Genomic DNA, 26,938 nt, shown 5'->3' with positions numbered 1-26,938 from the left:
TCTGTTTGCTCCGCTCCAACCTCGCCCCTTCCCGCGCAGGGGCGCTCGCCTTCTTGACTCCAGGCTTGAGAAGAAAATAGGGAACTGAGAGCTGCAGGACCTCTAGACCTGCGTTATCGTATTCTGATTTTATTATTTTACTCTAATTTTATTATTTACAGAGAATTAAAAAGTCCAAGAGCAACAGAAAGATGAACCCACAAAAAATTTTTGAAAGAGAAAAATAAATTTGATAGCGATTTTTTGCCTGAACTTTGAAATCCGTGAACCTGACAGGTATTACATCTCATTTTCTTTTTCTTTGTTGTTTTCTGAGACATAATGAGTGGAAGCTGGCCGTGAACCATGACCCTCCTCCCTCTCTCAGCGCTGGCATTATAGGCATGCGCACCAGAGACCTCAAGTCCCGCTTTTTATTGGTTATCTCACAACACTGGCGTTCTGAGTTCGGAGGTTGTCTTTTGGTTGCACTTTGCTGTGTGTGTTCTGTTTCTTTGTGAGCAAATCACATTCTCGGCTTCTGCTCTGTGGCTGAGCCCTCAGTATACTTTCCCACAAGACTGCCTTAAATAACTCTGAAAGTCACACCTTCTATTCCTGAGTATAGCTATTTTATACCCATCCATACTTTTGCCCTTACCTTTATTCACATTCACATCCCATGGAAGACTTCTCATCTTGGTCTTTTGATTTCTTCATTGCCATTTGCTATCACCTTTACTACATTCCAGGACTCCACTTTTGTGAACCACACCTTGAGCTTCAGCTCCAAAAGAAAGCTGCTTCATCAGTGAAATCCGAACTTGCGTGTCTTGGCTTACAAGGCTCCTAACCTGTCCTTGCTGTTCTGTATTCTGTAGTCATGTTTTCTTTTCTACTCTTAATAATTAAACGATGAACCTTTTCCTTCTTATATTGATTTTCTCAGTGGTTTTTGGTTGTTTGGTTGGTTGATTTTCATTTTTGTTTTTGGCCAGAGGGCTAATGCATAAGCAGGTGTCTATGTCACTAACCTCAAACCTCTCAAGATTTTCCTTCTGTCCTCTATTTTCCTAATCAACTGCATCATTCCCGTTTACCACATTATATCAAAACAGCCTTCCTTTTCTCAACCTTCCACCACTTTTATCAGTTTCAGCAGACATTACCACCTCCTCCTCTTTGTATAAAACGAGGACATGACTGCTCCAAGGTATGGTTAAGGAGAAGTTTCTATTGTAGATATCAGAAAGAACAGCCAAAGGCATCTGGAAGAGTCCAAAGCAGGGAGAGAAGGTAGTAGACTAAGCATGGTCAGTAGACTGAACCAGCCATGAGAGGAGAGACAGGGAGAGAGAGAGAAGAGAAAGGAAGGAAGAAAAGAGAGAGAGAGAAAACAGAGGACAGAGTGACAAGAGAGGGGATCAAGAGAACAAAAGGGCCAAGGGAACTCATGGCCCAAATGGCAAGGTTCTGTAGGAATGAGAAGCTAGGGAAGGGAAGTCCACCAGCTGGCGAAGTTTAGGATAGGTGATGAGGTGAGAAGAGCTTTGTGGAGTCCCATGTCCTGAGTGAGCTGGTCAGCATGTGGTTTGGTATATGCCAATATGCACCACAGCTAGCCATTTGTTCCCAGTTTCTTTGATACTCCTTCACAAACAGAAAATGGGGGTAACAGCTAATATGCATTCTGGGTTTTTCTCCTTGCATTCTAGGCACTTTGCTTGTGTGCCCTTAAAAATTTAATGCATGAAGAAACAGGGATATAATATGCAACTTGACCCAAAATTATATAGCTATTTTGGCTTGAGTGTTATATTCTCATGGGCTTGTAACAAAATTCAGTGGTTGTAACAAAATTCAGTTATCAGAAGGACTACTGATAACTTGAAAATTGATTAAAAAATTAAATGCTTCATTAAAAATTGATACTAGTAAACCTATTTCATATTAACATAAATAGTATTGTCAAGTGAAAATGACTATACTTTCCTATATAAAATGCATAGATAAGTAAAGAAACCCCAGCTCATAATTGGAGTATTAACAACATCCTCCTGATCATGTGCTTCTGAGTTTCATGTGTTTCCTTCCACCCTTCACCTCCTCCTTCAGTCTAGTCTTATTATGTGGCCCACACATTTGAGCCCACAGTCCTACTTCAGCTTTCCAAGTGCTGGGATTGCAGACATGTGTTAAAGTTATTCTTATAAAACTGTTTATTTCTCAGTTTCTCTCTTAACCTGGCCATCACACAAATAATTGAGACTGTTTTATATTTGTTTAATAACAAGCTTCACAGCACAATAACTGAGCAGTTATTACTCTATTCTTAACCCTCCAAGCTATTCTGTTTTCCTCCCCGAGTACATCCCAAGATACTTGCACTTTGTAGCTTTCCCTGCTTCAGCTCTTCTCCTCATGTCACCTGGATCTCTGCTTCCTCTTCCTCTCCTAAGTCCTCTTCTCTTACTTCTCCTCCCCTGCTGGCAGGAAGTCCAGTCCTAGTCTCTCTCCTGCTTATCAATTAATTAGCTGTAAGGTGCTTTACTGGCATATCGGGATAATTGTGGAGCAGTGTTTACACAACACTGAGATAGGAGATTCTCAGAACAAGGACTGCAACCAGAAGTGGGCATGGGGGAGGGTAAAGAAATCAGGATTTGAATTACACAGTAACCTTATGCCTATAGATGTGAACCACTATATCTGGCTTCTTCTTGTTGTTGTTTTTGTTTTTATAAGTGCACAAACTGAACAGTATCCTTATTTATTGCCCATCCACTTTGTCTCTAGGAACTCCATACCTAGCAGGCACCTCCTCAGCCTTCTGCTGGTCATCAGCTCTTACCATTCATTACAATATTTGTGCCAACTTACGTTCTAACTGAACGTTAGCCATATGCCCAGTGTATAGATGGAACTGGAGAAAGACTCTAAGGAGGCATCTGTGTGGGTTCCAAGTAACAGAGAGGATTAGCCAGTAACTGTAGGAGGCATGAAGATTTCTGTGCTCATGGATAAACATGAGGGGAACCTGAAATTCTAAGCTCACCATGTGTCCCTTCAAGGGAAGGCATGAAAAACCTGGTATCTACCCAGAAGGCTGCAGTGGACTGCTTTCTAGCCTGGTGACCTTTGTGCTATATATATAGCCAGAGACTTTTCAGGGACTGGATTCTCCTCAGACCCTTATCGTAAATATGTTTTTCTCAGTTAATCATAAACCTGCTGTCAGTCAATCTAAAAAAACCTATCTTTGTAGACTTTAGAAAGAGCTTCCATGTAATCATATCTGATCTGTATTTAGCTTATGTTTTTCCTCAAAGAGAGCTGTGTATGCTTTGTTGTGAAGGAGGGATTGAGTTAATTATCATCATCAGAATAGTTCTCATCAAATTGTTCTGTGCTTAAATTTGCCTAAAATAAACAGCTGGGTGGGGTGGGGTGGGGGTCAGACTCCTGAAGTTTGAACCAACACCTGGCTGCTGAGTCACGTTGAGCCAAATTGCCCCCTTGCCTTCCATGCTCATCCCTCTGCTGGCCAGAAAGGCTGCAGAGACACTCACAATTAACTGAAGAAATGGGACACATTAATTGGAAGAACTGTAAATGTAAGACTTTTAGGTGTCACGAGCCAGATGATTGCACTTGAGTCTCAGTCTCACCAGTGATCTTGGAACAGCTATGCTCCCCGGGTTTTATGGTTAATCTCCTTTGGAGATCAGCCACACCTATGATTAAGAGTTGGGCTGATTCCTCAGTTTTTTTCTGCCTTCCTACTGAAGAATAAAAAAGCCTCTTCATTTCCTAGCAGAACCCACTCCATTTTACTGTTAGATTTTAAAATCCAATTAAGCACTTTTGTCTTTTTTTTTCTGTTCTCAAATAATTAATTTTACTTAGCAACAGCATTGCCATTGTTCTTAAAATTACTGTTTCTCTCATATTTGCTTGATAAACTGTATCCATTAGATTAGTACCTTCTATTAGAATACCATCCCAGTTTGTTATTGATGAATACTTTAACCACTACACTGTTACTTCGTGCCAACAACTGTCTTATACCTGTCACCAGTAAAAGGTCCTCAGAGCAGTAAAGTGGCCTTGGTTCAAGTCATAAATCCTATCTTAGTTTCTACCTTTATGGAGAAGACCTGGCACTATCTGCCTTAGAAAAACACTCTGAATCAGTCAGAGGCAGTCTGTTTGGGAAAGCATTTGGGCACAGCAGGTGTAGAATGGGTGGTAACAGACTGGACAGAGGGAAGAGCTGACCTGAACAACACTGTCAGTGAAGGTCTTGTTGGAATCTGAGACATTTCTTCAGTATTGTCTTGACTTAGGGTAGGTGAACTGAATCTTGATAAGCCTCTGGCATTCAATTTTTGCATAAAGGCAACCGAAGGAAAGAAAGAGTTTGTCCTGAAGTATGACACTAATGAAGAGGTTGGACAGCTGACTCCAGGCAACTCAGGTACAGACTGTCACCTCTGAAGAAGTACATTCACTGATTGCAAAATAAATATTCAAAGACTCCTACTGCTCAGAACCTCTATGAAAGAATTCCACAAGGTGTGCTTTAGGAACAGGAGAATGGACTCAGAAGGAGAAGGGGGATCTAGTATGCTAAATATATAAGATAAATCTAAAGCATAAAACAATAAAATTCAAATTTAGGTATAGAAACTACACAGAAGTAAAATATCACCAAGATATAATTCAAATCAAATCACAACAGGTTTTTAAATGGAATTTGATGAATTGATATTTTTACAGGGATAAAAAAAAAAAAAAGCCTACACTATTTAAACCCAAACAGAAAGGTATACAATTATGTATTTGAAAACTTCAATATGGTAATTAAGACAATATTGGATAATGTCAGTCACAAATTAAATAAATAAATAGATAGATAGATAGATAGATAAGCAAGTGTACTTGCATAGAAGGATTAAAGAAAATTCACATGCAGTAAGCTACATGGAGATAGTATGGATCACAGCATTACCAGTGAGAGGAGACGCACTGTTGATAAATGAGGTGACCCAGTCAGCTATCCATATAAGGAAAAATAAAGCTGGAAGCCTCCTTTAACACAGATTTTAACACAGATTAAAAAACTCCAGGTGAAGGGCTGGAAAGACTGCCCAGTGATTCAGAACACTGGCTCTTCTTCCAAAGATCCTGGGTTAATTCCCGGCACCCACATGGCAGCTCAAAACCATCTGTAACTGCTGGCTCAAAGGATCTGGCACTCTCTTCTGCTATCCATGGACATGGTACACACATGGTACACAGACATACACGCAGGCAAACACTCATACATATAAAATAAAAATAAATAAAAATCTAAAAACCTTAAAATTATACATAAATTAATGGGTAAATATACAAAGCAGCATAAGAAACAGAAAAGAGATGCCTGTAATGAAATGGGAATAATGCCTAAATAAAACACAGACCAATAGATACAATGAGTTCAAGAAATAAAATTTGCATAATCAAAGACATCATAGGTAGGGGAGGAAAATGAATACAAATGAAAAGAGAATTTTGACATTCTTTAGGTGTGTAGAATTTAGTAAGTTTATACTATATTATATGTCTATATGAGTGAGTATATACCGTGTGCATCTTTCTGCTTCTGGGATAGCTCACTCAGGATGATCTTTTCCAGATCCCACCATTTACCTGCAAATTTCATGATTTCCTTGTTTTTTATTGCTGAGTAATATTCCATTCTGTAGATATATCACAATTTGTGCATCCACCACTGAAGATGCACCCTCCACTGAGGGGCATCAGGGCTGTTTCCAGCTTCTGGCTATTACAAATAAGGCTGCTACAAACATGGTTGAGCAAATGTCCTTATTGTGTACTTGAGACTCTTTTGGGCATATGCCTAGGAGAGGTATAGCTGGATCTTGAAGAAGCACTATTCCCATTTGTTTGAGAAAGCACCAGATTGCTTTCAGAGTAGTTGTACAAGTTTACATTCCTACCAGCAACAGAGGAGGATTCCCCTTTCTCCACAACCTCTCCAGCACGTGTTGTCTTTTGAGTTTTTGATATTAGCCATTCTGATGGGTGTAAGGTGAAATCTTAGGGTCGTTTTAATTTGCATTTCCCTGATGGCTAATGAGGTTGAGCATTTCTTTAAGTGTTTCTCTGCCATTTGATATTCCTCTATTGAGAATTCTCTGTTTAGCTCTGTACTCCATTTTTTAATTGGATTACTTGATTTTTTGCTGTTTAACTTCTTTAGTTCTTTATATATACTGGATATTAGTCCTCTGTCAGATATAGGGTTGGTGAAGATCCTTTCCCAATCTGTAGGCTGTCATTTTGTTCTGACAAGAGTGTCCTTTGCTTTACAGAAGCTTTTCAGTTTCATGAGGTCCCATTTATTGATTGTTGATTTTAGAGCCTGTGCTGTTGGTGTTCTGTTCAGGAAGTTGTCTCCTATGCCAATGAGTTCAAGGCTCTTCCCCACTTTTTCATCTAACAGGTTTATGTTGAAGTCTTTGATCCACTTAGACTTTAGTTTGGTTCAGGATGATAAGTATGGATCTATTTGCATTTTTCTACATGTAGACATCCAGTTAGAAAAGCACCATTTGTTGAAGATGCTATCATTTTTCCATTAAATGGTTTTTGGCATCTTTGTAAAAAAATCACATGTCCATAAGTGTGTGGATTTAAGTCAGGGTCTTCTATTTGATTCCATTGATCCACCAGTCGGTTTCTATGCCAGTACCAGGCAGTTTTTAGTATTGTTGCTCTACAGTACAGCTTGAGATCAGGATGGAGATACCTCCTGAAGATCTTTTACTGTAGAGAATTGTTTTAGCAATTCTGGGTCTCTTGTTGTTCCATATGAAGGTGAGAATTTTTCTTTCAAGGTCTGTAAAGAATTGTGTTGGTAATTTGATAATTTGATGGGAATTGCATTGAATGTGTAGATTGCTTTTGGTAAGATGGCCATTTTTACTATATTAATCCTCCCAAGCCATGAGCATGGGAGATCTTTTCATCTTCTGATATATTCTTCTAATTCTTTCTTCAGAGACTGGAAATTTTTTTCATACAAGTCTTTGACGTGCTTGGTTAGGTTCACACCAAGGTACTTTATGTCCTTTGTGGCTATTGTGAAGGGTGTTGCTTCCCTAATTTCTTTCTCAGCCCTTTCGTCCTTTGTATACAGGAGGGCTACTGATTCCTTTGAGTTAATTTTGTATCCAGCCACTTTGCTGAAGGTGTTAATCAGCTGTAGGAGTTCCCTGGTAGAATTTTTGGGGTCACTCAGGTATACTATCATATCATCTGCAAATAGTGATACTTTGACTTCTTCCTTTCCATGTTGTACCCCTTGATCTTCTTCAATTGTCTTATTGCTCTAGCAAGGACTTCAAGAACAATGTTGAAGAGATATGGAGAGAGTGAGCAACCTTGCCTTGTCCCTGATTTCAGTGGGAATGATTTAAGTTTCCATTGAGTTTGATATTGGCTATAGGCTTGCTATATATTGCCTTCACTATGTTCAGGTATGTGCCATGTATCCCTGATCTCTCCAAGACTTTAAACATGAATGGATGTTGGATTTTGTCAAATGACTTTTCTGCATCTAAGGAGATGATCATGTGGCTTTTCTCCTTCAGTTTGTTTATGTGGTGGATCCCATTGATGGACTTCCATATATTGAACGACACCTGCATGCCTGGGATGAAGCCTACTTGTTCGTAGTGGATGATATCTTTGATGTGTTCTTGGATTCGGTTTGCAAGTATTTTGTTGAGTATTTTTGCATCGATGTTCATGAGGGAGATTGTCCTGAAATTCTCTCTCTTTGTTGAGAAGGTTTCATGAGGTGCTGAGAAGTAAATTCTTTTGTGTTTGGGTGAAAGGTTCTGTAGATGTCTGTCAGGTCCATTTGATTCATGACCTCTATCAGAGTTATTGTTTCTTTGTTTAATTTCTGTTTTGTTGACTGGTCCATTGTTGAGAGTGGGGTGTTGAAGTCTCCCACTATTAATGTGTGGGAGTCTATGTGTGGTTTAAGTTTTATTAAAGTTTCTTTTACAAATGTGGTTGCCCTTGCATTTGGGGCATAGATGTCCAGGATTGTGATATCTTCCTGGTGGATTTTTCCCTTGATGAGTATGAAGTGGTCTTCTCTATCTCTTTTGATTAATTTTGGTTGAAAATATACTTTAGTAGATATTAGAATGGCTATTCCTGCTTGCTTCTTGGGTCCATTTGCTTGGAAAACTGTCTTCCAGCCCTTTACCCTCAGGTAATGTCTATCTTTGTGATTTAGGTGTGTTTCTCGTATGCAACATATTGTTAGGTCTTGTTTAGGCATCCATTCTGTTAGTCTATGTCTTTTTATTGGAGAATTGAGTCCATTGATGTTGAGGGAGATTAATGACCAGTGGCTGTTATATACTTTGATATTGATGTTGCCTATGGTAGTGTGTGTGTTTGGCTCATTTTGGTTTTGCTGTAGTGACATTATTTATTTCCTGTGTATTCTTGAAAGTAGTTAGTTTTCTTGGGTTGTATTTTTCCTTCTAGTGTCTTCTGTAATGCTGGATTTGTGTGTAGGTATTGTCGAAATTTGTTTTTGTCATTGAATATCTTGTTTTCTCCGTCTATGAGGACTGAGAGTTTTGTTGGGTACAGTAGCCTAGGCTGACATCTGTGTTTTCTTAGGGTCTGCATGATATCTGTCCAGGCCCTTCTGGCTTTCATAGTCTCTTTTGAGATGTCAGGTGTAATTCTTATGGGTTTGCCATTATATGTTACTTGGCCTTTTTCTCTTGCAGCTTTTAGTATTTTTTCTTTGTTCTGTATACTTACTGTTTTGATTATTATGTGGCTGGAGGATTTTCTTTTCTGTTCTAATTTATTAGGTGTTCTGTAGGCCTCTTGTATTCTCATAGGCCTCTCCTTTAAGTTGGGGAAATTTCCTTCAGTGATTTTGTTGAAGATATTTTCTGGGCCTTGGAGGAGGGAATCCTCTTTTTCCTCTATTCCTATTATTCTTAGGTTTTGTCTTTTTATGTTGTCTTGGATTTCTTGGATGGTCTGTGTCAGGAATTTTTTAGATTTTTTTTGACAGATACATCTATTTCTTCCATTATATCTTCCACCCCTGAGATTCTTTCTTCCATCTCTTGTAGTCTATTGGTTATGCTAACCTCTGTAGTTCCTGTTTTCTTCCCTAAGTTCTTTCTCTCCACAATTTCCTCCATTTGAGTTTTTTTTAATTTTTCCAATTCTATCCTCAGATCTTGAGTTGTTTTGTTGATTTCCTTCACCTGTCTGACTATATTTTCCTGTTTATTCTTCAATTCCTTCAGCTGTTTCTTTTAAATGTTGCTCTGTTTCTTTTATTTCTTTCAGTGATTTAATCATTTCCTCTCTGAACGCCACAAGCTTTTTGGCTGCATCTTCCTGTATTTCTTTACGAATGACCAAAATCTGTTTTATTATATCTTCCCCTAAATCTTCACGCATTTTATTTGCTTCCTCCATTAACCTCTTCATAAGCATAGATGTAAGGTCATCTTCTTGAATTTCACTTATGTTAGGGTGTCCAGGGCTCCTCATCCATGGATAACTGGGTCCTGGCGATCCCCTATTGCGTTGCCTTTTGTTGGTTGTGATTTTTACGCTGGCCTCTACCCATCTCTCTGTCTCAGGTGTTGTCTTTTAATTTCTGGTGCCTGCTGGGTCCTGGGGTGGGGAGAATCCACTTGGCAGAGTTATTTTAAATTGGTATTGGTTTTAAAAATTAAATTGTTTACACTGGTAAATTCTGGTTTTAAAATCTGTTTTTGACTTTTAAAAGTATGGTTATGCTTTGTGACTTCTCTCCTACAAAAGGGGCACTTTATTTTGATATTGCAGAAACAGGTTTTAAAAAAATGTTTAAATGTTTAAAGGTTATCAGGCATTTTGGAAAATGATCTTGGGTAGTCTAACAGAAAATTTCTAACAATTTCTTGATCCTTTTGGGGGAGAACAAAAATTTTGGTATTTATTTTATTAATTTTACTAAATGAAACCAAGCCATATGGTTTGAGCTAATTAAGAAAACTGCAGTTTTTGCAATGTGTCTTGAGGAAGCTGTTTGCTTGTTAAGCTGCTTTGTTTATCAGAAAACATGTTTTCACCCTAAACTTGTTCTAAGTTCCTTAGAGTTTGTTTATGTGACTTTGGACCATATCTGCTACAGGGAAGTAATTTTAGAGAAAGAGTTTAGCAGTTTCAGAACTTCTTTTTGTATTAATGTAACTTGTTTTTGCTTTTCCTATCAAAAGCAAATCATGGACACTGGGCTCCAGCAGGATCATGTCAGGATGGAAAGTATTTTGATGAGAGTTTTTTGTTGTCTGAAAAGGAAGGGAGAGAGCAAGAGATATTTAAAAAAAAATAGCTTGTCTAAAATAAGAATGAATAAAATAAGCTTGTCTAAAATAAGAAGAACAAAGCTAGGAACCTGAAGGTATATAAAATGTTGCAGAAGGTTAGTGAATGTATTATAAAAAGCCAGAGAGTTAATATGATTTGAGAAAGAACTGTATTTAAAAATATGTTATAATTCATATAAATCATGTTATAATTCATAAAAACATTCTTCAATGTTTTCTTATGCTCTTTTAAGGGGAAAGAATTCTGGCTGATAGGTTTGGTATGGCTAAAATAATTCTTACAGTTTAAAATTGTTCTGTACTGTTCTGTTATGCAGTTGGTTCTAAAACTTATTTGATCACTATGTTAGAACTTTGGTTGTGGGGGATTGTGGAAGCTCCACAGTGTTTGCTGTATCATCATCATCACCTAATGGCTATGTTTGGTATTGTCAGTCACAGCCTGTGCTAACACATGGCTAGCCACCATGCTGGTCCAGAGATACAGAGGGTGGAGACATTGAATTTGCGACCATCTTTGTGTAGGTCTATCAGTTATGTTCAGGCTTTTTACTGTTCAATTTTAATGCAAGTGGTAGGAGCAGCAAGATTTGCTAGCCTCTCTGTAACTGTATCTGATTAAAAGGTTTGCTTTGATTTTAGTTCAGAAAGAGCACATTTAAGGTTATACTTCAGTTGAGCCTTACCTAGTCTCTTTATTTAGGTTTTTTTAAGGTTAAGCCTAGGCTACTTAAAATATAGTTCTAAAAGATGCACTTAAGGAATATGCCAGAATTAGAGAGTATAGCATTCTGTTTTAAAGAACACAGTTTAGAGCAGATAAAGGTAGACAAAGAGTAACTCAGATATGCTGGCCCTCAAGCTTGTCAGAGATCTGATAAATATGGCATTTTAACATGTAAGCTTATTGTGACAGAGAATCCCAAAATCTTGGCAGTAGCTCCCCCAAGGTCTCCAAGAAGATTTGGGCACAACAGATGATGGCGACTCTGGATTGTTGTATGCTAACCACTGGGCAATACTACCCCAACTGGCCCACTGGTAGAGCCCAGCCTAAACTGTGGACAAAGCCGTGGATACCTAGAGAGCCATTGTTTCACATTGCGAGAGGCAAGGTGAGGTCAATCTCTCATGTTCCTCTTTCCGCAGAAGCAGTCTCTCATCTGTGCCTGGCTGGACCGCCTCTGCCCACAGGAGCCAGGGACACTGCCTAGGTGATGGACTAACTAGTTATCTCTGTCATTTTGATTGGCACATGGATTGGTATATTTATTTAGCTTATAATTTATCCTTCTCAGGTCTCTGAACACCTTGTTGGCTATGCTAAGCTAATGGTAGCTTTGCAGCTAAAGAGCAGACAATTAGATCCACTGTTAGCTCATTGATCAGTTCATTAGTTAGCTAGAACTACTAGGTACTAGAGATCTTATTTAGAATGGAAAATAGGTTTGCCTTGCTCACAGGATTCATGTTAGTTGCCTTTGTCTTAAGATAAATAAATGGATATAAAAATATGGAGCTTATGTAGGGTCTGTGGATATAAGAGCTTAGGTTATAAAAATCTGGAGTGTTATTTGGTCTGTGAAAAATGTTTCAGGGTTAATAAATGCAAAAAGATTGGAGTCTTAAGTAAATGACTTAAGGCATATGAATATAACTTATAATGATATAAAAATATTTTAAAGCATATTAAAAATGGGAGATACTTTAGATTTCTCCCCCCTCTTTGATACTGTTGTGCTTATGTTATAATATTTCAGAAGTTCAGAGTTTTGGCATTGATCAATATAGAGTTCTGATAAGTTGACAGAGCACTGACTGCTTATTTTTCAGTCACCAGCTTGAAATTTTAATTTCCTTTGGTTGTCTTCTGGAGATAGACTTAAAGGTTCTTCTCGTCATGTTAAAAACATCTGTTTAATGTGTATATCTGACCCAAAAGTCATAGCTTTTAGTATGGTATTCTTAATAGCTGCCATTTCTGGGGTAGACTTTGACACAGCAATATCGTAAACCTATTCCTTCTAGTTACTTTATAAAGAAAAATCCCAGCATCCAGGGTTTAGCACTAAAGCCAGTAATGTATTTCTGCCTAACTTTCCAGTGTGAACATGGAGATGGGGGCTAAAAGTACATGCTGAGTGTATAAAAATGGCCAAGCTCCATTCGTGGCTGATTACCAACAGCTATGCCCACAGAAGAAATGTTACCTTGGACACATTTAAGTTGTTTATAAAGGTTATAAAACAATCTAACTGATACCCATTCAGTGGGATGCAGTTTTACCTGTTACTCTCAAAATGTTGTTATATTCGATTTGCTAGTATGTACTTGTCTGAGTTTATATATATATACTTTTGTGTGCCAAAAAAAAAAATCATGAGTTTCAGGAAATCAAAAAGTTATGTGACCTGGATCTGGCATAGCTCAAACTTAACCCAGATGAGTTTTTCCCTGGTCTTGGGATTCCTCATTTTTAATAGACAAATTTTAACTTCTGTCTCCAGTCTGAATTTGTCTCAGCAGATTTTCACCTGTTTGACTCTGTTCCGGGATCAGCTATGGACTGCAAGCTGAAATCTGGACTTCCTGGAAACTGACATGATTGCTCCCTGCCCCTTCGGGTGGATCAATTAACCAGGTGCTTCTGATTTCCACATTGCCCAGCCTTTGACTGGCATTTCAGCCTCCCTAGCCCCTGATGCCAACGGTCCAATGGTCAGAACTGAAGAAGCTCCAGAAGATGGCTCTTTGCCCAAATGCCCCCTAGCAGGCTGAAATGCTAAGTCAAATAGGGCTGGCTCCCTGGCATTAGCTATTATCTTGGACATCTGCTTATCTGAAATGGAAACTAATATTGCAGCAACTGGGATAAAAGCCTAGAGAGACACTAGAAAAAAAGGATAATAGTTCTCTTTGGCTTACTACCCCTATATCCACCCTGAAGGGACCCCTCCTCATTTTGATTTTTATCTTTGGGCCTTGTTTTTTAAATTTCTTGATGGCTTTCACAAAGAAATGCTTGAGAGCAATACACTAATGGTACTCAGAGCCCATTATAAAAAGGTAAATCTATAGGATATAAGGGGTCATATCTGGAAGACCCAAGATTGGGTCTTCAAATGATCATGGGAAAGGGAGACCAAAAGATTAAAAATCAGCTATTATTTATTAAGCCCTGAACTAGGTAGGGGGAGAAACTAGGTAGCATTACTAGGTGGGAGTCTTGTAATGCCCTGAGGGGAAGGACCACCTTACTGCATTCTTTCCCCACCCACTAGAGATACAGTGGGTATCTGCCTAACTTTCCAGTGTGAACATGAAGATGGGGGCTAAAAGTAGATAGTTGCTAGGAAACTGGCCCATCCCCCTAGGGAGGGACACCAGATCATTATAGTCTGGGGACCTTCCGATAGCCAACCAATAGATGCTTGCCAGGCAGGAATTGCCCCTGCCTTGGGCATGCTGGAATGGACCAAAATCTTTAAATCACCTAACTAACCTGAGCACAGGGTGCTCAGCTCCCACCGCTTCGGCGGTGGGGGGTGTGGGCCCAAGCTGCAGCTTGTAATTTACAATAAAAAGAACCTCATGTATTTACAGTGGAATCTAGTTATTCCTGGTCTTTTGGGGTTCGTGAACTGGGCAGAACACCAGAAAGTCTTTTGGAGCTGGGTGTCCTGAGCGTTGGACCTGATGATTCCCCCCCCCTGCTGTGGTGTTTCCTTCTGACATGGACACCCAGTCTTTGCTTTGGGGACAGCCATTCTGTCTGTGATGGCGAGTAGAATCCACAGGCAAAGACTTACGTGGCTGTGCCTTTCTCTGTTTCTGGGGATTGGGTGCCTGGGCATCTGCCAAAACTGGGTAATTTTTCCCAAGACCTGTTCGGGGTGGTGGTATCAGCTGAGTGCTCTGAGGTCAGACCAGCCGTTTCCCTCCCTGTGGGTTTGCACCCAACAGAGAAACTCAGTCTCTGGTCCCTGGGGCCTATAGTTCTATCTGGGGCAGCAAGTCAGGCGCAGCAACTCTGTGCCGGTGCCTGGGTTCCCGGCTCTGGCTCTGGGCTGGCTCCTGGGCGCACACAGAACTCCGAGTCTTTTCCAGGGGATGTCTGGGTGACCTAAGGTCGATCCCAATCGTTTCCTGCATCGTGGGGTTATCTCTTGACTGGAACCCCAGTCTCTGATGTTGTGGTGCCCACAGTTCAGTCTGGGACAGTGATCCCAGCACGCTGGCGTGTAGCTCTGGGCTGGCGACCAAGTGCCTGGTGGAACCGGGATCTCTTCCGAGGTTTAGCTGGGTGAGTTAAAGCTGATTGAGTCCCCCACCGTGGGGTATCCTCTCACCTGGGAAACACAATCACTGTGATTTAGGGCCGAGAGTTCTGACTGCTGGTCGCTGTGCTTATCCTGCAGTGCTGCTGGTCAGAAGGAGAGTCGTCCCAGCGCCGCCATCTTGTCGAATCTTGAATTTTGACATTCTAACCAACAAGAATTTATATACAGGAGAAGTAATTCTACTTGGTGAGAAAACTGTATAAAATGCTAAGGACTTATAGACAATGAATATGGACAAGGGCTTTTGATGCAATCATAAGCTCAAATAAATGCTTTCTTCCATAAGTTGCCTTGGCTGTGGTGTTTTAATATAGCAACAGAGAAGTAATTAATAGACGATTTATACCCATCACAACTGACAGAATTTGAAAAGACTGGCAACCTGAAGTATTTAATCTGGTTAAAATATATATTGTTACATCTGAGCTAGAAAACATTCAGCCATATCAAAGGAAATAAATTATGTGCCGAGCCAAAGGCTCTGCAGTTTTCTAGGTGTCTCACAGAAGAAATACACAGGCAATTGTAACACTGTCTAGTAGCAACGTTTTAAGTTATGTGCTATTCATGTAATCTAATAGTAAAAATTCATAAATTTAATCTTTAGTCATTGAAGTAGCAAATCACAACATATCATATATAACTTAAAAGGCAAACTGAAATATTATATATCTAAAATCTTAAGCAAAAGCCCAGCAGGCACAATGGCTCTTACTGTACCTGCTGCCTCCTGATTGGGATGTGGACCTCTCAGTGATTCTCCAGCACCATGTCTGCCTACATGCTGCCATCCTCCCCACCATGATGATAATAGAATAAACCCCTGAAACTGTAGGCCAGACTCAATTAAATGCTTTCTTTTGTCAGCATTGTTGTGAAAGCAGCCAAAAAATAGGTTAGAGATAGCATTTGTATGAAAAAGGGAAAGTATCATTGGGGGGAGGGGTCAGTAGGAGCTTCTAAGTGCTTGCCCAAAACCAATCAAAGAAGCAAATAAAAACCAGAGCTGCAGAGTGTCTCCACAGATGTCAAATCGAGACTGCCTAAAAAATACATTAAAAATGTTCCAATTGCAGAATGCAATTATAAACAGATGGAAAAAAATCTTGAAATTGTTAAGGTTAATCAATTTCTTCAACTAATCACAGTTATAGGAGGATTAAAACAGTCTATTTGTTTCTTACATATGAAAGGTTAATGTACTGAGTAACTCTGTAGCATTGTATAATGAATTGTGAACCAAGGATATTTTTGTACTTATTTTTTTTTTCCGCTGGTGATGTGAAATGCGAATCTCATCACCCCACAGGGGCACTTGGTGACTTCCAAATACCACAGGTAAGATGTCAAAGATAGATTCTCTACTATGAGTTAATGAATGGGACCGAAAAGCTGTGATGGAGTGGTACTTTCCTAATGGAAGGTGATCTCTCTGGATGGAATGGTGCATTCCTAATAGTGGATAGTGTGTCTATTTTGTGTTAGCTCCCTAACACAAAATAACACCTCTGGGTAGGCTGTGGGTTTCTAACACAGGATGATATCTGTCTCTATGGACTGAGGATCCTATCTCCTAGAATACACAGATGTTAATGAAAATATGTTGGGGGATTTTCCATCTCCCTCTTTTTTTCAGAAATAACAAAGAAAATCTGAGCCTGGCACCCATATGCTTGTAATCCTAGTTACTGAAAATGTTGAGGCAAGAAGATTGCAATTTCAAGGCTAGCCTGAGCAATTTAGCAGGACTCCATCTCAAGGTGAAAAGTAGACAGTGAGCTCAATAGTACAGTCCTCACCTCATATGCACAAATCCTAAATGCATTCCTCATACCACAAAAAAGAATATCCACCAATTGTTCCCTTGAATATCAGAAATCACAAAATCACCTAATCTGACTTCATTTATAGAAGCAAAACTTGTAGCCAGGTGCAGTGACAGACCTATAGCCCCCACACCTGCTGCAGGAGGAGCACAAGTCAGAGAGTTGAAGACCAGCCTGGGATACATAGAGAGACTGTCTCAAAACAACAAAAAGCATTGCTTTGGCATGGGGAAGCTGCACTTTTCAAGTAAAATAACACCATGTTTTGGGGGTTGGAGAATGAATCATTTGAAAATAAAAATGCAATATTATGACAAAAAATACATTCTGTTCCTTTCTAGAAAGCATGGCACCACAGCAGATGGAGCACTTGCAGATGGTGACAGTGAGGAGACCATCCACATGAAGTCAGTCCATATGATAAAAAGATTGCCAGGTGCCCACTGGAGCAGCCCAACCCCTGAAGAACTGTTTGTCCACTTTCTGTTTCCTACAGACAGAGGAATGGAATGCTTTCCTTTTCTTCAGAAAGGGTGGCCATGGAACCCACTTCTGGCCAGTGAAATATAAGAGGCATTAAAAGAAGCTAGGGCCTTAAGAGGAATTTTCTTTTATTATTTTTAATTTTTTATTTATTTTTTTGTTTGTTACAGTTTATTTACTTTGTATCCCAACTGTAGCTTCCTCCCTCTTCCCCTCCCAATCCCACCTTCCCTCCCTTTTCTTCTTCCTTGCCCCTTCCCCAGTCCACTGATAGGGGAGGTCCTCCTCCCATTCCATCTGACCCTAGCCTATCAGGTTTCATCAGGACTGGCTGCATTGTCTTATGAGGAGCTTTCTTACTTCTGGCCAAGAGACAAGAGAATAAAGGAGAAACTGCTGCTTGCCTTCCATGCTCCCTGCCCTTGAACATGGTGTGTGAGCAGAGACTTCTGGGAGGGAACATGGGCATCACAGACACAGCCACACAAGCACCTGACCTGGTGAGGGATTGTACACACCAGCAAGCAACAGCTTCCAGACCTCTTGTTATCTATGGTATGCTTACTTTTTAAGCAATAATTAGCCAGGCATTCGGGGCAGAATGTCTTCTAACTGGATATCCAATTGTCTGAGATGTTTGGCACCAAAGGACAAAAAGACTAATTGGATGGCAACCAGCAATGACAGCAGAGCCAAGACATACTCTATGGTTTCCTTACTTGGCTTTGTTTTGTTTCCCAGGAAAGAAAATGACAGTGTGCGTGGGTCTGGATGGTGGAACCCTGTCTTTCTAACTAGTTGACAAACTGTAAGGAATTTTATTGCATCTTGTCAGACTAAAAAGACAGCTCCTGACTCAGGGTAATTAGCACTAATCAAGCTTCCTCTCTTTTCCCCATAGCTTTGCATTACATAACGATTGTCCAGCATCTCAAGGGACCAAATTACTGTCTATAGTCATCCACAAGCAAAAAGAAAACAAGTCCTCCAAATCCCATGGAACAGTGTTATGGGGATTATGGAAGGTTAAAGTTCCCTTTCCTGTAACTACAATATATTTAAGCGGTTGTGAGAGAACCCTGTGTGAAAGAAATATTTATGATCAAATACATTAGCTTTTTAAAAATGGAGTATTTATGCAAATGAATGATTCTCTTTATAAGACAAATAACTTTTGAGTCCTTCTAAATGTTAAATCCTATTGTCAATAGAAGGGAACCACAAAATACTTGCAGTGGTAAAGCATTGGGCCAATAGAGGGTTGGTTATAAAATATTACGACAACCTCATAAATTCCATAAGAAGAAGTGGGGAAATATTTAGATGTGTTCACTCTGGATGTTTACCAGTCAATGCACCAAGGGCTGCCACATCAGCATATAGTACTTGCCCTGACAGCCATGGTTGAATGTTAAAAAGCAAACTTTTAGCAGGTAAGCAATCTTAAAATATACTAGTGCTATTGTATCCCATATAGCCTGTATAATATACTTACTATAAGTGGCTCTTTGAAAGAAATAAACAGTAAAAATTTAAAAGATCCTAATTTAGAGTAAGAGGATAGGTATAATTTCTTGTAGGAAGTGGCATTGAGCTTGGACACGAAGAATGATTACACACAAGCTGAAAAGCTAACAGTTCTGATAGGAAGAACATGGAGTCTAGTTATATTCAACTTTGTAGGAATATTTCTCCCGGTGTAAAAAACACATAAGTGCATATTTAAAATTTTAACCTAGATGGCAGTTATGGCTACTCAGCTTTCCATCATTATGACAATACTTTGGGGATAAATGAGTTTATGAGAAAGAAAGGTTTATTCTGGTACATGTTTTCGGGAATATGTTGACAATTACAACATGGGAGACATGGTAAGAGACAGCTCCTCACCTCACGGCAGTCAGGAAGCAAAGAGAAAGCGGGAAAGACACAGACACAGACACAGGGACACAGGGAAAGCAGAAGACAGTGGGAGCTCCACAATTCCCTTTAAAGGCACTCCATAGTTGATATGACTTCTATCAACTACATCCTACCTCCTATGAGCTCCACCACCTTCCAATGGCCCCACAGCCTGAGAAACAAGCTTTCAACAAGTGGCATTTGGAAGATGACCAAGATCCAAATTTAGCAAGCTGGAAACATAAACCAGCACCCACATGAATCAGAGCTATCCACATCTCTGCCAATTCCTCTGCCAATTCCTTATCCCTTCCTTACCAACTCAAAAGACTGGACCTTCATTGATCAAAACATGGTATATGGATAGCAAGTGGGCTCTCAGGGCATGTTTAGTACTGAGGCAGAACATTCACTTTTTAATCCTGAAGTCCCTTCAGAACTGTGCTTTCTGATAAATCTCTCACAAAAAAAGAAAGAAAATGCAAGAGAAGACTGCCTTCTGTGTATCTGAAGCACATGTTACTCTCATACTGCTTATGTACAAAATTGCCACTTTTTTAACCTTAGAGCTGCTTTGATCCTCAAACTGGACAGAAAGCCTCCATTATTCATGCTTAGAGAAGACGGTGTATGTGTGCATCCACGTGTGAGCATATTCACCCACAGAGAGAGACACATTCATACACCCACCCACCCACACACACACACACACACAAATGTCACAGCACACGTTGAGAAAGTCTTTAAAGATCCTATTTGAGACACCACTAAAAAGAGATTACTTTACAGCCTTACTAAATTTTTGTATTCAGTGTTATACATATTCCACAATATGCATAGTACTGAAATTCAATACACCACACAGGCTTATTTAGTTTGCCAGTGAAACTGATCATATTTGTCAGTTGATTTGATGTTTGAGGAGAAATTATTGCCATTTTAATTTGAAAAATATAAAGCTACCATGTCCTCCTTCAAACTTTAATTACCATGTTTGCTACTGTATGTGTTATTTATATGGAGCCATAAAAGTATGAGGTTTCTGATGGTCAATAGGGCATGAAAATAAAGAAAAAAAGCAAAAAAGCCCTTTGTGCTGAAGAAGTTGTCAACAAGCACCTCCTGATCTCCCCAAGGTATCCATTTAATGAGCTGCATGGTTAAGATGAAGAAGCACCAGGGCTCTTAATTTATTCAGTTCCATTAATATTCTTCTATACAAGAAAATCAAGAAGTGAGTATGAGAAATAACACAGCCAGGAAAGAGAATGCTACCACATGCATCAGGGCTATGGAAACCCTCAGTGGAAAAATTGTCTCCCTAGGAGAGTTTGACATTGCAGAATAATAAAGTGCCCTGGACTGTAGTTTCTGCTCTGATATTAATGTGCCTTCCAGACTGAAGAGGATGGGTGAGGAAGATAGAGAGGGACAGAGAAAAGTTAAAACGGAAGAGAGAGAAGACAAAGAGACAGGGTTGGGCAGGCTTGTGGAGCCAGAAGGTCCTACCAGCCATTCTCATCTTGGTTAGCTTAGTTAAGGTCCTAGATTTGGGCTCGTCACTTTTCTCTTTCACCCATAGTATCTGTCTTGCAGGATGGCTGTAGGAAAGATTAGAAATAGTGACTGTAACATACTCAGTACCTGTTACTTTTTCATTTATTTCTTTCACAATTGTTTTTTATAATAAACATACAGAGAACAAGAGCATCTAATGAAGGAGTGAGGGTGGCATAATAGAACATATAATGTTAAAGTAGAAAGGGAACTACCTACCAGAGCAGAGGGACATAGATGAGAGGCAGGGTGCTGGAGCTGAGGAAGAGGATCAACTAAAACAAACAATAGGTAAAAAGGCCTCAAGGAAACCTGTTATTGTGTGTGCTAATTTAAAAGAAAGGGAGAAAGAAAAAAAAAAGATTGATACTATCAATAATAATGTCATGCCCATAAAAAATACATAGTACAAAGATTAGGTTGTCACAAAACATTATTGCTTACTACAGAACACTTGTTACTGTGATGCATACGTTTATTGACCTTTTTAACTGTTTTATGAATTATCATAAAAAGCATTCAAACATACACTTGCAATTATCTAAAAGATACACACTCTACAATAACCATTCAAGTTATCATTCCTAAGGTACCAGATTATAAACTTACTAAAGCCACACTCTCAACTGCTTTTCCTGTTGCTATGATAAAACCCTTTAAAAAGAAATTAAGGCAAATAAGGCCCCATCTCATTGGCGGCTGTTGGAGCTACCACCACAGCATTAGCCATGAGTCATACTGTGCAGACTGATCAGACCCTAAATAATCTTTTAGCCAATGTAGCTCATGCCTTAGATGTACAAAAAGGAATTAATGCTCAACTAAAAGAAGGCTTGATGGTGTTCAATCAGAGGATTGACCTCGTGCAGGAGCAAATTGATACCCTATGGCAAATTGCTCAACTTGGCTGTCAATGAAAGTATGCTGGACTTTGTGTCACTAGCATACAACACGAGAATTTTTCCTGTGCTGCAAATCTGTCTAAACAATTGTCTAGCTATATTTTAGGTAATTGGACTGGAGAATTCAATACTACGATGGAACAGCTGAGAGTGGCCATTGTCACGGTAAACTCAACCAGAGTGGATGCAGGACTAGCCACAGGATTATCATCAGGATTGCTGCAGCCATGAATCATCTGAAGGAATGGGTGGGCATGGGAGCGTTAGCAGGCCTTCTGGTGTTGGTCTCCTTGGTTTGCCTGTGGTGTATATGCAAGATTAGAGTCTCACAACAGAGTAATGCAGCCATGACTATTCAGGCCTTTACAGCCATTGAAGCAGGACAGTCTCCCCAAGCATGGTTGGCTACCATAAAAAGCTAAAATGTTATGCTCAGGATGCGAGGCTAAGCACTGCACTCAGGGTCAGTCGCTTTCGACCCAGAGAAGAGCATGTCTGATTGCATGTGGGTTGATGCCCCAGGTCCCGCCTCTGAGAAAAAGGTATCAGTCGGGTCTGATGCTCTTTGGGTGGATGACACCTAAATGAACATCAGTACAAAGTCCCAATTTATTTCTAATATCAGAGATCAGACCTCTACTCTTGCCTGATGTGTCTAAAACAAAAAGGGGGAACTGTAGAGAGCTGCGTAATGCTGCGCCTTAAAGATGGAGCTGGTTTCCGCCTTCCACCTTCCCGATGGTGAGTGCTCTCTGTCACGAACAACTCCACATTTGGCTAAGGCTGAGAATCTGGCTTGCTTCCATGTATGTGGACTTATCTGCATTGCCCACATGGCACGCTGGGGTTGGCTACCCAGAGGCTATTTAAGCTGTGGGCTGGCTTTCCCCAGGGTCAGAAGATTGTTCAAGGCTCCTGAATAAACTGCATTGAAAAAAAAAGAAAGAAAAATTGAAATGGCATTGAGGAAGAATAAAAACTGGAGCTAGAATAAAAATATTTGGGGGGAGCCAAGATGGCGGCGCCAGGTGAGCACCGTGACTGAGAAGCAGGACAGCACTCTCCATGCAGCGACCAGGAGACTGAACTCTGGGCCCTGAAACCACAGCAGTCGTGTTTTCCAGGTGAGGGGAGGCTCCCATGGTGTGGGAATCGGTCGGGTCCACTCTCCACTGCCCAGCCAGGACCGGGAAGAGGTCCCGGGTGGCGCGGGCTTTGGGTCTCCGGGCTGGTGCCTTAAGCCTGCGTGTCCCCATCTCTTTCCCAGGCTGATCCGTGGGCACAAGGGTGCCTGAGGCTGGGAGTCCCAGCCGCGGGGAGACCCCATGGGGAAGCAAGGTTGCGGGTCTGATCGCGGGTCATCCAGTCTTTCCCCGGAAGGTCTCCGGGACGGGTTGCCTGCCCCCATTACAGCTGAGCTCCTGCCATGCGTGGAGAGCTGTGCGCTCAGCTCAGCGATACAGACAAGCTGCGCGCCCCAGTACAACAGGGACTGGGAACCCCTGTCCAGAGAGGACCTGACAGGGAAGGAAGAAACCATGCTGCTGGGGTCACCTAGGGAAAGTCTAGCAGCCTACAGATCGCAAAAAGGTGAGTACACCCAGCCATCACAAATCTGAGCCCAAACAGGAGCACAGAGTGATTGGAAACTCAGCTCCCGCAGACTAGCAGGTGGGCGCACGCTCTGCCAGCCCAGAAGCCTGCTTGGAAGCAACTACACCTTACAGGCAGAACTGTGTGCCCCAAGACACCAGAGCAATAATCACCCGCCACAGATTACCTCTTGGGTTCTGGAGCATAGAGCTCCAACCTCAGACCTACAAAAGACCCGGAACCCTGAGATCAACCCCCAGATACTGCTCCAAGGGGCAACCAGTTATCCCTAACAAAACTGACCAAACCACGGGACACAGGTTACAGCAGCTGATCACTAAATTTATAGCAAGAAACCCAGAAGGAGGGCAGCTGTCTCCAGGACTTCTCCCTGTGAGAGGAGAGCCCTCTTGACTAATCAGGACCACAGTTACTACCCAGGTCTCTATGCCTGAGGTGAGCTGTAGCAACTCCTGAAAAATACCGGACATCCAGGGACTATACCCAAAAAGCTGGGAAGGCTTCCTTCAGGAAAAACCATCTTCCTGCCAAAGGGATTCTCTCCACTACAAGAGTCCAGGAACAACCAGAAACTAAATTCAAACAACTAAGATAGCCCAATGGGTAGAGGACAGCGTAAAAGTTCAACCAACAAAAGCCAGAGCAATATGGCATCTCCAGAACCCAGTTATCCAGGGGCAAATAGCCCTAGACACCCCAGCATAAATGAAATTCAAGGAGATGACCTAACATCTATGCTCATGAAGAAGATAACAGAGGAAACAAATAAAATACGAAAAGAATTAGAGGAAGATAAAAACAAACAGATCCTGGCTATCCGTAAAGAAATGGAGGAAATTAAAGACAAGGAGATTATGGCCATCCTTGAAGAAATACGGGAAGCTGCAGCCAAACAGTCAGTGGCCCTTAGAGAGGAAATGCTTAAATCACTGAATGAAATAAAAGAAACAGTGGATTGTTCAAACAAACAGCTGAAGGAATTGACGGAAAAACATGAAAATACAGTCAGACGGGAAGGAAACCAACAAAATAGCTCAAGACCTGAAGATAGAATTGGAAAAATTAAAAAAAAAAAAATACAAATGGGACTCTCGTCGTGGCCGCGGAGACTAGAAGGAGGATTCGGCGCTCGCCCCCTTGCTCACCATGGAGAAGACCGAGCTGATCCAGAAGGCCACGCTGGCCGAACAGGCCGAGCGCTACGACGACATGGCCACTTGCATGAAAGCCGTGACGGAGCAGGGCGCCGAGCTGTCCAACGAGGAGTGCAACCTGCTGTCGGTGGCCTACAAGAACGTGGTCGGGGGCCGCAGGTCTGCCTGGAGGGTCATCTCGAGCATCGAGCAGAAGATTGACACCTCTGACAAGAAGCTGCAGCTGATCAAGGACTATCGGGAGAAAGTGGAGTCGGAGCTGAGGTCCATCTGCACCACAGTCCTGGAATTGTTGGATAAGTATTTAATAGCCAATGCAACTAATCCAGAGAGTAAAGTCTTCTATCTGAAAATGAAGGGAGATTATTTCTGGTATCTTGCTGAAGTAGCTTGTGGTGATGATCGAAAACAAATGATAGATAATTCCCAAGGAGCCTACCAAGAAGCATTTGATATAAGCAAGAAAGAGATGCAGCCTACACATCCAATCCGCCTGGGGCTGGCTCTTAACTTTTCTGTATTTTACTATGAGATCCTTAATAATCCAGAGCTTGCCTGCACACTGGCTAAAACGGCTTTTGTATCATCGCAGAGCTTGATACATTGAACGAAGACTCCTACAAAGACAGCACCCTCATCATGCAGTTGCTTAGAGACAACTTAACATTATGGACATCAGACAGTGCGGGAGAAGAATGTGATGCAGCAGAGGGGGCCAAAAACTAAAGGCATCCAGGGCGCCTTCCTCCTTCCCCTCAAGAAAACCTTTTTACATCTCCATTCTTTATTCTACTTGGATTTCCTCTAGCAAGGAAGCCCACTCGTGTATGGGATCAACTGTTTATAGTCTTTTCACACTGCAGCTTTGGGAAAACTCTATCCCTTGGTTTGTGTTGTCTCGGCCTTCCTGGTGTGCAGTTATTGCTGTAGAAAAGTATCAGTAGCTTCATTTCATATGAACATGAGTAACTTCCAGACACTTGTGTAGAGGACTGACAGCACAGTTGGTATTTAAGTAATCTGAACCAGTTTTGCAAGTGACTGTGTTTTGTATTACTGTGAAGATATGGAAATGTAGTGCATTACAATTTAAAGTGATTGTAATAATAACTTCTTGATTTCTACATTCCCTCTCTGACCCTTCTTTGGGGCTTTCCTTTCAAAAGCAACTTTTCCATGCTCTTAATACATATTCCTTTTTAGTAGGAATCCAGAAGTGTTAGATTGAATGGGAAAGCGCTTAATGCATCCGGGCTTGGGGTCACAGATTGAAATGTCTCCTGTGTCATATACTCTGGAGGTTACATCGGTCTGTGACAACAGGGAGTTTCTTTATGCATTCTTCATTTGCTGCTGTTTAAGTTGACAACTGCCTTCCCAATAAAAATTCACTTACACCTCCTGCCTTCATAGCTCTGGTATTCACTTTACCTTGTAATAGAAGTAGCATGTTGCTGCCAGAATACAAGCATTGCTTTGGGCAAATTAAAATGCATGTCCTTTCTTACTACACTAGAAAGGGGGAATAAAGTACACAAGTCCAAGTCTAAATTTTAGTACTTTTCCATGCAGATTTGTGCACATGTGAGAGAGTGTCCAGTTTGTCCAGTGATTGTTCTTTAGAGAGTTGGACCACTATATTGTGTGTTTGCTAATCATTGACTGTAGTCCCAAAAAAGCCTTGTGAAAATGTATGCCCTATGTAACAGCAGAGTAACATAAAATAAAATTACATTTTATAAAACCAAAAAAAAATACAAATGGAAGAAATTGTGGAGAGAAGGAACTTAGGGAAGAAAGCAGAAACTACAGAGGTTAGCATAACCAATAGGCTACAAGAAATGGAAGAAAGAATCTCAGGGGTGGAAGATACAATGGAAGAAATAGATGTATCTGTCAAAGAAAATGTTAAATCTAAATAATTCCTGACACAGACCGTCCAAGAAATTCAAGACAACATAAAAAGACAAAACCTAAGAATAATAGGAATAGACAAAAAAGAAGATTCCCTGCAACAAGGCCCAGAAAATATTTTCAACAAAATCACTGAAGAAAATTTCCCCAACTTAAAGGAGAGGCAAATAAGAATACAAGAGGCCTATAGAACACCCAATAAATTAGACCAGAGAAGAAAATCCTCCCGCCACATAATAATCAAAACAGTAAGTATGCAGAACAAAGAAAAAATACTAAAAGCTGCAAGAGAAAAAGGCCAAGTTACATATAATGGCAAACCCATTAGAATTACACCTGACTTTTCAACAGAGACTATGAAAGCCAGAAGGGCCTGGACAGATATCATGCAGACCCTAAGAGAACACAGATGTCAGCCCAGGATACTGTACCCTGCAAAACTCTCAGTCCTCATAGACGGAGAAAACAAGATATTCAATGACAAAAACAAATTTCAACAATACCTACATACAAATCCAGCATTACAGAAGACACTGGAAGGGAAAATACAACCCAAGAAAACTAACTACATTCAAGAAAACACAGGAAATAAATAACCCCACTACAGTAAAACAAAAAGCAACCAAGCACACAACCATATGACCACAGCCAACATCAAATTCAAAGGATCTAACCGCCACTGGTCATTAACCTCTCTCAATATCAATGGACTTAACTGTCCAATAAAAAGAAACAGACTAACAGAATGGATGCGTAAACAAAACCCAGCAATCTGTTGTATACAAGAAACACACCTAAGTCACAAAGATAGACATTACCTGAGGGTAA

At 40.6% G+C, this 26,938-nt stretch overlaps 1 long non-coding RNA gene and 1 pseudogene across 2 annotated transcripts; both read left to right on the top strand.

Annotated features, from left to right (window-relative positions):
• Nucleotides 1-10: 10 nt before the first annotated feature.
• Nucleotides 11-18,394, top strand: LOC132656859 (uncharacterized). Of its 2 annotated transcripts, XR_009594632.1 has the most exons (7): nucleotides 11-276; nucleotides 12,926-13,059; nucleotides 14,837-14,944; nucleotides 16,068-16,096; nucleotides 16,926-17,622; nucleotides 17,809-17,875; nucleotides 17,969-18,394. It is a non-coding gene; the product is annotated as an uncharacterized LOC132656859 (long non-coding RNA). The 2 variants fall into 2 exon arrangements; XR_009594633.1 differs by lacking the exon at nucleotides 16,068-16,096.
• Nucleotides 18,395-24,109: 5,715 nt separating this feature from the next.
• Nucleotides 24,110-25,957, top strand: LOC110544537 (14-3-3 protein theta-like; annotated as a pseudogene).
• The last annotated feature ends 981 nt before the right edge of the window (nucleotides 25,958-26,938 follow it).

This window comes from Meriones unguiculatus, chromosome 10 (assembly GCF_030254825.1).
Source record: "Meriones unguiculatus strain TT.TT164.6M chromosome 10, Bangor_MerUng_6.1, whole genome shotgun sequence".
NCBI lineage: Eukaryota > Metazoa > Chordata > Mammalia > Rodentia > Muridae > Meriones > Meriones unguiculatus.
This window is presented reverse-complemented; position numbering and strand designations above follow the sequence as displayed.